At 39.1% G+C, this 11643-nt stretch overlaps 1 non-coding gene across 1 annotated transcript; it reads left to right on the forward strand.

Annotated features, from left to right (window-relative positions):
- Positions 1-365: 365 nt before the first annotated feature.
- On the forward strand, positions 366-473 carry LOC148549349 (small nucleolar RNA R71). Its single transcript, XR_015897076.1, has one exon. It is a non-coding gene; the product is annotated as a small nucleolar RNA R71 (small nucleolar RNA).
- Positions 474-11643: the final 11170 nt, after the last annotated feature.

The raw sequence follows: 11643 nt of genomic DNA on the forward strand, positions 1-11643 counted from the left end.
ATAATGACTATAATCAGCACAGATCCCGCATACTCTTTGTGGAACTAACTGTTGGCTCTGTTGTGGTGAAGGCTGAGCTTGTTGTGCTTATTGTTGATTCAACTACATCTACTTTAGTAGGTTGGTCATTTCACATATACTCTGTGTGAGAGCAGTAGTCTCTTTGCTAGTGGAAATCTCTGCAACAGCTTTGGGGTTGCGCCTCTGTCTGTGATTCCTAGTGGACTCAGCTAAGTCACTGATCAGTTGCCATGCTTCATCTGTGATTTTGTACTTTTTCAGAGAACCATTACTAGCACCTTCTAGTGTAGTCTTATTATGGGGTTCATGCCTTGGGTGAAGTAGCTGATCAATACTAGTTTACCAATCATGTGATGGGGACATGCGTCCAGGATATTGTTGAAACGCTCCCAATATTCATAGAGAGTCTCTGATTCACCTTGAACAATGCAGGAGATCTCTTTTCTCAGTCTATCTGTGACTTCAACTGGGAAGTATTTTTCCAAAAATTCTCTTCTGAGTGTATCCCAGTTGGTAACAGTTGCTTCAGGTTGGGAGTAGTACCACTCCCTCGCCTTTCCCTCAAGAGAAAATGGAAAAGCGGTTAACAGAATGGAAGTTTCATCTGCACCATGACGCCTAACAGTAGAACAGGCTGTCTGGAAATCCCTAAGGTGCTTGATAGGCTCTTGAGCAGGTAAGCCATGAAACTTGGGCATCAAGTTGATCAGTGCGATTTTTAGTTCAAAATCTGCAGCTGCAGTTGGGTGAGGCACTTGATATGGCTGCAGTGTAAAATCTGGGGCTCCTGCCTCCGGGAGAGTAATCCTCCTAGGTGCTGCCATGTTTCCTGCACGTAAATCAACTATATCAGTAGTAAATGAGCTTGTCTCGCTCTCAGATGGGGTTCAGATTCGCCCTCAGATGAGACTGGTGAATTGATAATAACCACTTCACCACCCTCGGAGGCTAACTGATGTCGAGTTCGTCTAATATGTGAAAGAGTTCTTTCAATTTCAGGACCAAATGGAACTAAACTCGGATCAGGTAATGAACGCGTCATTCAATGAGAAAGACATGTAACTCATGGTAACAGAAGTAAAAATAAAATATGCAAATAAAAATAAAATATATTCACTAATTAATAATTTAGCAAACTATTGCAACTCCCCAGCAACGGCGCCAAAAAAATTGGTGCGTGGCAAAAGTTAACCAATTTAGAGATTTCAATTAAGAGACAGCGTTGCACGTATAGCTCTTAACCAGCTAAGATCTGCCTCACCAATTTAAAAAGGGTTGTCACAAATTTTAGAAATAAAATACTGGAAGCATGAGTCACAGGTTGTCTCCTAACGAGTTGTAGGAAAGAGTGCTAATTTATTAATCGAAAAATTCCCAGAAAGTTGAGTTTGATAATGAGCAATTAAAATAATTGTGAAATGAGGCAATAAAAATAAACTAAGAATAATTATTGATACTCTGAATAAAAGGCCTTGACTGGGGGAATAATTAAGTGGAACTTCTATTCTTGTTGGGATCTTCTCAAGTGTGGTGTAAAAAGGTTGTTGTTCTCACTCGATTTTCCCTTACTAAATAAGGAAAGGTATGGTGATTGAACTAACTCTTACCCTCAGGTCCTAGTCCTCTCCCTTGGGGAGGTCTAGTGTTAGTAAGTATGAAGTTAGCTAACAACGTCCAGTTTAACCAAGCACTTGAGCATTCCAACTTAAGTATCACCTCTTAATCAACCCCATGTCAAGTAGAAATTCTACTCCATTGACATGAAATTAATAATCATAAAAATATGAGAAGACATAATTAATTAAAATAAAATAGAGAATTGAAATTAATTAAAATAAAAATAACTTCATATATTAATAAATCCAAAATGTAACATACTTAATTGAATAGAGTCAATGAGTAACTAATTAAAATAAGGGAATAAGGAAACAAACTAAAGTAATGTCTTCAATGGAGGCAATGACTTTTAGCATCCAAAAATCCAAGCAACTGCTTGGCTGAAAGCCTACTACTTATTTTATTTATGCCCCATGCCTATCAGATAAGTAAGAAAGCCCGGATCCGGAGAAGCAGCTATTTCTGAAGCATCCTGGCACTGCTTGATTTGAACCTAGGCCTTCCTTCAAAGGCTAGTCATACGGCTAGGGCAGTGAGCTCAGTTCAGGAACTTTTCTTCGACCTTGGGTAAGACAAGGTGATCGGAGGGGTTACGGATGAAAGAGCACGGTTGGGAGCTCAGGCTACTACTACCTCTTCTTATACTCATAAGAACCTGAACAAGAGGAAGGAGCCTTGCCTATATGCAAAAGCATAAACTATCAATGTAATGCAACTCTAAAAAAAATTCAGATCTGAAACTAAGTGTAATCCTAATGTGATGAATCTCAATGTGTGTGGATGCGTGTTGAGTCTCTGTATGTTCCCTAGGTTTTGTCTGTGTTTCTGGGCCGAAAACTGGGTCAAACAGCGGCCCGAAATCGCCCCCAGTGTATTCTGTTCTTTTTGCAGATCGCGCAAGTCACGCGTACGCATCGTCCATGCATTCGCGTCAGTCAGCGATTTTCCTTATCACGCGTTCGCGTGGTTCACGTGTTCGTGTCACTCGTGCAGACTCCAATCCACGCGTTTGCGTCAGGCACGCGTCCGCATCGCTGCGAATTCTTCACTTCGCGCATTCGCGTGGGCCATGCGCTCGCGTCATTGCTCGTTGGGCATCTCCTTAGTTTCTTGTGTTCCTTCCATTTTTGCAAGCCTCCTCTCCAATTTCTAAGCCATTCATGCCCTATGAAGCCTGAAACACTTAACACACGGATCACGACATCGAATGGGATAAAGGAGAATTAAAATACATAATTAAAGGTCTCTAGGAAGCAAGTTTTCAACCATGGAGTGATTTTGGGAAGCAATTGTAAATACATGCTAATCATATGAATAAGTGGGTAAAGAATTGATAAAACTACACAATTAAACACAATTTAAACCATAAAATAATGGTTTATCAGTCCGGTTGGGTCCACGGGCCCGGTTTGGGCTCGGTTCAACCAGTTCGGCCCGTTCAGCCTAATTTTGGGCCAAATTATTTGAAATTAGTGTCAAAATTTTTGTTTTAAAGAGCTCTATCCTATTTTAATATTATATTTACATTTCTAATTTTCCTAATTAAAATTTGATTTATTGACTAATTATTTACTAATTTAGCAGGGTTTACATCCTACCCATCTAATTAAGAATTTTGTCCTCAAAATTCAGAGTTAGTTACCTGAAAAGAGGTGTGGGTAGTCCTTCTGCATATCTGATTCAAGCTCCCAGGTATTCTCTTCGATACCATCCCGACTCTAGGCTACTTTTACCAAAGAAACTTCTTTTCCGTGTAAATGCTTGATGCTGGTGTCATCAATTCTGACTGGAGTTACTGGAAGCGTCAGATCTTCTCTCACTTGAACCGATTTTGGTTCCAGGACATGAATTGGATCAGAAGTGTATTTATGAAGTTGTGATACGTGAAACATGTCATGCAGGTTCGAAAGATGTGGTGGTAAAGCGATCCTATACACCACTGGTCCAATTCTCTTCAGGATCTCAAACGGTCCAATGTAACGGGGATTTAGCTTTTTAGTCTTAATGGATCTTCCAATTCTGCTGGTTGGAGTAACTTTCAGGAAGATGTGTTTCCCATCCTCAAACTCCAAAGGCTTCCGCCTTTGGTCAGCATAGCTCTTCTGATGGCTTTGAGCTATAAGCATTCGGCTACGAATTTTCTTTATTTGCTCAGTAGTTTCAGCTATCATTTCAGGTCCTAACAAGCTCCTTTCCCCGGCTTCATACCAACATAGCAGAGATTGACATTTTCCTCCATACAAAGCTTCATACGGAGCCATTCCAATGCTCGCATGGTAGCTGTTATTGTAAGCAAACTCCACTAGGGGCATATATCGATCCCAGCTTGCCGGCTGGTCCAAAACACAAGCTCTTAGGATATCCTCCAAAGTCTGGATTGTTCTTTCTGATTGGCCATCCGTTTGAGGGTGGTATGCAGTGTTTAGGCTCAATTAAATGCCAAATGCTCATTGAAAGGCTCCCCAGAACTGTGAGGTGAATCGAGGATCTCTGTCAGATACAATGGTGGAAGGTACGCCATGTAACCTCACAATTTCCTTAATGTATAGCCGCGCTAACTCCTCCATTGTGCAACTTATCCAAATGGGGAGAAAGTGAGCCGACTTAGTCAGTCGATCCACAACTACCCAAATGGCATCACAACCCATTCGAGTTCTAGGTAAACCCAACACGAAGTCCATTGCAATGCTCTCCCATTTCCACTGTGGAATCTCCAAAGGTTGAAGGGTTCCTGATGGTCTCTGGTGTTCAATTTTAACTTTCTGGCAAGTTAGGCACTTGGAAACGTGTGACACCACATCATTCTTCATTCCTGGCCACCAGAACATCATCTTCAGATCTTGATACATCTTGGTGCTTTCTGGATGGATTGAGAATCCGCTCTTATGAGCTTTCTTCGATATGCTTTGTCGCAAATTCCCTACATCTGGCACAATGATCTGGTCCTTGAACCTCCATAAACCATCCTTATCTTCTGACACTCTCCACCATTTGCCTTTCCCAATCACCGACAAAATCTTATACAAATATTTGTCATTCTGATGAGCCTTTAGAAGTTCAGCTTTAAAATCACTCGAAATCTATAGCTGACTTAAGCACAAAGTTCCAAACTCTTCTCTAATTCTCAGTTTCAACCCTTGGAATGATTTTAGTAACTCTTCCTCTTGTAGCATCATCCAAGCAGCGCATAAAGACTTCCGACTCAAGGCATCTGCCACAACATTTGCCTTTCCAGGATGGTAGTTTAACTCGAAGTCATAGTCCTTCAGAAGCTCCATCCATCTCCTCTGATGCATATTCAACTCTTTCTGCTCAAAGAGGTACTTCAAACTTTTATGATCTGAGAAAACTTGAAACCTAACACCGTAGAGATAATGCCTCTAAATTTTCAAAGCAAAAACAATAGCAGCAAGCTCCAAATCATGAGTTGGGTAATTCCTTTCATGTGGCCTTAACTGACGTGAGGCATATACTACGACCTTATGGTGCTGCATCAGCACACATCCTAAACCCTTCAGTGATGCATCGCAGTATACTTTGAATGGTTCACTCGGCTCAGGTAGCACCAACACGGGTGCGGTAGTCAATCTCTGCTTCAATGCAAGGAAACACTCCTCGTACTCAAGAGTCCACATAAAAAGTACGTCCTTCCTAGTCAGCTTAGTTAGAGGCAAAGCGAGCTGTGAAAACCCCTTAATGAACCTCCGATAATAACCCGCCAAACCTAGGAAACTCCTGATCTCCGTCATTGAAGTTGGTCGCTCCCAATTTATCACTGCTTCAACCTTAGCAGGATCTACTGTTATTTCCTACTTACTCACCACGTGGCCAAGAAATTTCACTTCAGCTTTCCAAAACTCACACTTAGCTAACTTGGCAAACAACTTCCTATCCTTCAAGATTTGTAGCACAGTCCGTAAATGATCCGCATACTCATCTTCTGTCTTAGAGTAAATAAGAATGTCATCGATGAACACGACAACAAACTTATCCAGATATGGATGGAAAATTCTATTCATGTAATCCATGAATATCGCTGGAGCATTAGTCAGTCCGAAGGACATCACTGTGTATTCATATTGACCATAGCACGTCCTAAAGGCAGTTTTGGGAATATCTGACGATCATGATTTCTGCCAGTAAAGAATGTCATAAAAACAGTCGCGTTGTAGATATAGTCTCTAAACCGACAAAAATCCCTTTCGTACAAACGTTTTGGGTGTCACAAGTAATAAACCCCTTAAAAATTGTTAACCGAGTATTCAAACCTCGGGTCGTCTTCTCAAGGAACTGCGAGGAAGTATGTTCTTATTATTGGTTATAAAGGTTGTAATCGGGGTTTAGAAGGTGAGAAGCAAGTAATTTAAATGACGAGTGAATTAAATGGCAATTAAAAATAAATAATAACTGTAAAACAACTTTTGGCAAGATAAGGGAAATTAGAAGTCCAACTTAGTTATCCCTCTCAACAATAATGAAAGTTGTATCTTAATTTCACTTAGTTAACCTATGAAGCAAAGGTAAGTCAAGGGACTAATTTGTTTGACCTTCGAATCCTATTTATTTCCTAGGAAAAAATTGGGATTATTGAAGTTCAGATCAATTAGCAAGATAACGATTATCAATTATGATGAGTTCGATAATGTTGAGTCACTGATTTCTTAACCAAGACTAAAAGGGGAAAAAGTAAATTGCTGGAATAATAAAAGTGTCCTTAGATGGGAAGCAATGGCAACTTAAATCAAAGAGAACAATCATAAACTGAAAAATACCTTAAATATCATTAATTCAAATAGAAATCTGTAACATGGAATAATTCATAATTTAAATTATAATAATCAATTCAAATATTGGAATCAAATAAATAAAAGTAAAATTGAAATAAAAGAACATTAAAACCTGGATCCAGAGTTACTCTCAAAACAAGAAGAAGTCCTAAATCCTAAGAGAGAGAGAGAGAATCTCTCTCTAAACTAAATCTAAATCATGAAAACTAGAAATTGGCGAGCTCCCTCTGAATGGATGCATTCCTCCATTTTATAACCTCTAATCTATGCTTTCTGTACTTGGATCTGGGCCAAAAAGGGCTTCAGAAATTGCTGGGGGCGTATTCTATAAATTCTGATACGTGGCCTCTGTCACACGTCCGCGTGGGTCACGCGGTCGCGTCATCTGGAGCTTTTCCTTTCCACGCGGTCGCGTCAGTCACGCGTCCGCGTCATGGGTGTTCTACTCAAGGCGCGCGGTCGCGTCAGTCATGCGGCCGCGTCGCTGCTTCTTTGCTTCTGGCACACGATCGCGTCGTCCATGCGATCGCGTGGATACCAGTTTCCTTAAAGCTTCGTTTTGCCTTCTCCTTCCATTTTTGTATGTTTCCTTTTTTCATCCTTTAAGTCATTCAGCCTTAGGAAACCTGAAGCTACTCAACACACTAATCACGGCATCGAATGGAAATAAAGGTAATTAAAATAATTAATTTTTTTAAAGCTTAGGAAACATGTTTTTCACAATATGACATAATAAGGAAGGGAAAGTAAAACCATGCAATTAATGTGAATAAGTAGGTGAAGAGTTGAATAAATCACTCTAATTAAGCACAAAAGAACTCATGAAATATGGGTTTATCAACCTCCCCACACTTAAACACTAGCATGTCCTCATGCTAAATCCAAGGTAAATAATTAAGGTTAAAGTGATGGAATGTTATGAAATGCAACCTATGCTAAATGCATCTACCTAATGAGTCATGCAATTCTAATTCATCCACTCATATATAAAGCCTACATGTACTCAAATTATTTCACAATCTCAAGGAGATATATATACATATATGGCTAACCCTCAAATAATAAAGCATTTTTTTTGCAAATGAGATGAGAGAAAAAAAACTTGCAAGACAATTAGAGATAAATGTTTAATGAGCTTTTGAACCCTCACTGGATTTTGTGTTTCCTCTCTAATCACTCAGTATTTATTGGGTTAATCACTCTATTCTTCTTTTCATTCTTCCTTTCTATAACTTTGTTTTTTGTCTAACCAATCAACAATTATAGAACATAGTCATACCAAAACTCATGAGGTCTTTAATTAAGGTTGTAATGGGGTCAAGGCAAAGGGTAAGGATATATGTATAAGGCTAAGTGAGCTAATAAGTGAATCCTTAATTAGACTAAGATCTCACCTAACATACATACTTAGTAAAACAATGCTTCTTTACCTATTCTCCCTATTTTCTCGCTTTTGATGTCACATGCTCATGTTTCAATTCTTGTTTTTATCCCATGTGCATTGCTTTTTATTTTGCATTGGGGAGTTCTTTTTGTATCCCCTTATTTACATGCTTGAAAACTAACTCTTTTATTTTGAATACACATGGTAATTTTAATTAATTTGAATTTTCATGAGCCTGCTTCCCAAAATTTTGAGTTGCTTTATTCTTTTTAATTTTTCTACCTTTTGTCTTTATCAACTATGTTCCCAATAAGTTTCCCACATTTTACTCTATTTATAATTTTCTATCTTAAGCTAACCAAGGATTCACTTGGGATTTTCTTTTGTTTTTCTGCTTAAGGCTAGTAAATTGGCTAAAATAGAATAAGGGTTTTTTTTTTAAAAAAAAAAGCTCAAAGGGGGCTAACAAAGGTGATGTAAAAGGTAGGCTAATTTGGGATAAGTGAGCTAAAATTAAATGATGGCCTCAATCATTATTTTGAGATGTACCTATATTCTATAATCGGACATATAGACTAAAACAAAGTAAAGAACACCAGAATAAGAAAGAAGGTTGGAACACACAGAAATAAAAATTATGGTTTGAATGTAACCATACAGTTAATCTCAAAACTCACAGGCTATGTGTTCTCTAGCTGAAAAATCATTTATCACTTATGTATGTCATGCAGGTTTAGTTAAAAATTCTCATTATTCTCTTAAAAAGTAATTTAGGGTAGCCTTTGAAGTTTTAATGTTTCTCCTTGATGAAATATTGTCAGTTTAACTACATCATGTAATGCTATATATACAAGGTTTTATGGATCTAAATCTGTTATGTTCAAGTTCCTAGTTTACTCTTTTTTTATATTTGTCAATTTAAACTAAGCTATAACTAAGCTGTCTTGTGTAAAAAGGGTAAACTATACTAATTGATCCACTAATAAGTTAGAATTGCAAACTAAACTAAATAACTAAAATGAACTAAATAACTAAAATATGAACAAAAAATGCAAAATGCAGAAAATAGAGTAAAATACACAAGTAGCAATGTATAAGTACTCAGAAAATAATAATAAAAGAAAAAGAAAAAAATACAGAAAAATATCCAAAATAAAAGAAAAAGTATGTAGTAGTTCACCAAAATAAACGCCAGAGATGGCGACCTCCCCACACTTAAAATGAAGCATCGTCCCCGATGCTCAATCAAGCCGGGTGTGAAGGAGTGTCATCACTGGTAGGGATGGTAGCTGGGGTCTCTGTGGCGGTGGTGGGCTGAGAGTCTGGCTGCTGTAGAGGGGGGACTGACTGGATCGGGATCTCCGGATCTGTAGCCTCAAGCTGATGTGGGGCCTCCTGCTGTGGTGTAGCGTGCTCTGTGCCTGCCTGCTGATGAGTCTCCGCCTGGGAATGAGGCTCCTCCTCGGGCTCATCCTCCTCCTCCTCTGATGGCTCTGATGGTGTGTCGGGCTCGGAGAGGATGTCGGCGCCCTATCTGATCATCAGCTTCAGATGGGAATAGTGTCCCCTGCTGCGGCGCTCCAATCTCTCATACCGGCGCCTGTTACGACGCTCCATCTGATCAAGCTGGCGGAATAGATGGTGCACGAGGCGATAAACCGGCTCAGAGGCGGGTGGAGGTGCAGTGGTGGCAGCAGGGGCAGCTGGGGCACCTGTGGATGAAGAGGGTCCAGCAGACGAAGGGGCTGTCTCATCAGTAGCAGTGACAGGTGGTGGTCTGTAGCCCAAAGCAAGGAAGTTCCTGCTGTGAGGGATGATCTTCCTGCAATCCACTGCTGGTGGTCGCTCATCGGCATCCTCCCAAGGCACATCAGCCTGACGGCCTAGCCGTGTAACCAGATAAGGAAAGGGGAGGGTGCCTCTGACGTCGAGTTTTCTACCAGTAAAGAAATTCATAGAAACGGTTGCGTTGTAGATATAGTTTCTAAACCGGCAAAAATCCCTTTGTACAAACGTGTTGGGTGTCACAAGTAACAAACCCCTTTAAAAATTTTTAACCGAGTATTCGAACCTCGGGTCGTCTTCTCAAGGAACTGCGAGGAAGTATGTTCTTATTATTGGTTATAAAGGTTGTAATCGGGGTTTAGAAGGTGAGAAGCAAGCAATTTAAATGACGAGTGAATTAAATGGCAATTAAAGATAAATAATAACTGTAAAGCAACTTTTAGCAAGGTAGAGAAATTAGAGGTCCAACATAGTTATCTCTCTCAACAATAATGAAAGTTGAATCTAAACTCCACTTGGTCAACCTTTACCAGAGCAAAGGAAAATCAAGGGACTAATTAAGTTGACCTTTGAATCCTAATTATTTCCTAAGAGAAGGTTGGGATTATTTAAGTTCAGCTCAATTAGTAAGATAACGATTATCAATTATGTTGAGTTTAATAACTGTTGAGTTACTAAATTCTTAACCAGAACTAAAAGGAAAGAAGAAGTAAAATTGCTGGAATAATAATAAAAATATCCTTAGATGGAAAGCAATGATAACTTAAGTCAAAGAGAACAATCATAAACTGAAAATACCTCAAATATCATTAATTCAAATAACTGTCTGTAACACGGAAGAATTCTTAGATCAAATTATAATAATCAATTCAAATGTTGGAATAAATAAATAGAAGTAAAAACTAAAAGAACATTAAACCTGGATCCAGAGTTACTCTTAAAACAAGAAGAAATCCTAAATCCTAAAAGAGAGAGAGAAGATCTCCCTCTCAACTAAATCTATATCATTGAAAGGTGAAAATATGCGAGCTCTCTTTGAATGGAAGCTTTCCCACACTTTATAACCTCTGGTCTATGCTGTCTGTACTTGGATCTGGGCCAAAAAGGGCTTCAGAATTCGCTGGGGGCGTATTCTGTAATTTCTGATGCGGGCCTTTGTCACGCGTCCGCGTGGGTCACGCGGTCGCGTCATTTGGAGCTTTTCCTTTCCATGCGGTCGCGTCAGTCATGCGACCGCGTCATGTGCGCTCTACTCAAGGCGCGCGGTCGCGTCAGTCATGCGGCCGCGTCGCTGCTTCTTTGCTTCTGGCACACGATCGCGTCGTCCATGCGATCGCGTGGATACCAGTTTCTTTAAAGCTCCGTTTTGCTTCCTCCTTCCATTCTAGCATGTTTCCTTTTTCATCCTTTAAGTTATTCAGCCTTAGAAAATCTGAAACTACTCAACACACTAATCACGGCATCGAATGGAAGTAAAGGTAATTAAAATAATTAATTTTTAAAGCTTAGGAAACATGTTTTTCATTATATGACATAATAAGGAAGGGAAAGTAAAACTATGCAATTAATGTGAATAAGTAGGTGAAGAGTTGAATAAATCACTCTAATTAAGCACAAAAGAACTCATGAAATATGGGTTTATCAACCTCCCCACACTTAAACACTAGCATGTCCTCATGCTAAATCCAAGGTAAATAATTAAGGTTAAAGTGATGGAATGTTATGAAATGTAACCTATGCTAAATGCATCTACCTAATGAGTCATGCAATTCTAATTCATCCACTCATATATAAAGCTTACATGTAGCTAAGTTAATTCACATTCTCAGGGAGTTGTGTGTATATATATAGCCAACCCTTAAATAATAAAGTACTTTAGCAATTGAGATGGGAAAGAAAGCATTGTACAAACTTGCAAAACAATTGGTAAATTTTAAGCACAGATATATGTTGATGAGTTATTGAACCCTCATTGGATTTTGTGTTTACTCTCTAGTCACTCAGTGTTTATTGGGTTTATTCACTCTATTTTTCCTTTTATTCTTAGTT

Source organism: Arachis ipaensis, chromosome B8 (assembly GCF_059453495.1).
Source record: "Arachis ipaensis isolate K30076 ecotype BB chromosome B8, ASM5945349v1, whole genome shotgun sequence".
NCBI lineage: Eukaryota > Viridiplantae > Streptophyta > Magnoliopsida > Fabales > Fabaceae > Arachis > Arachis ipaensis.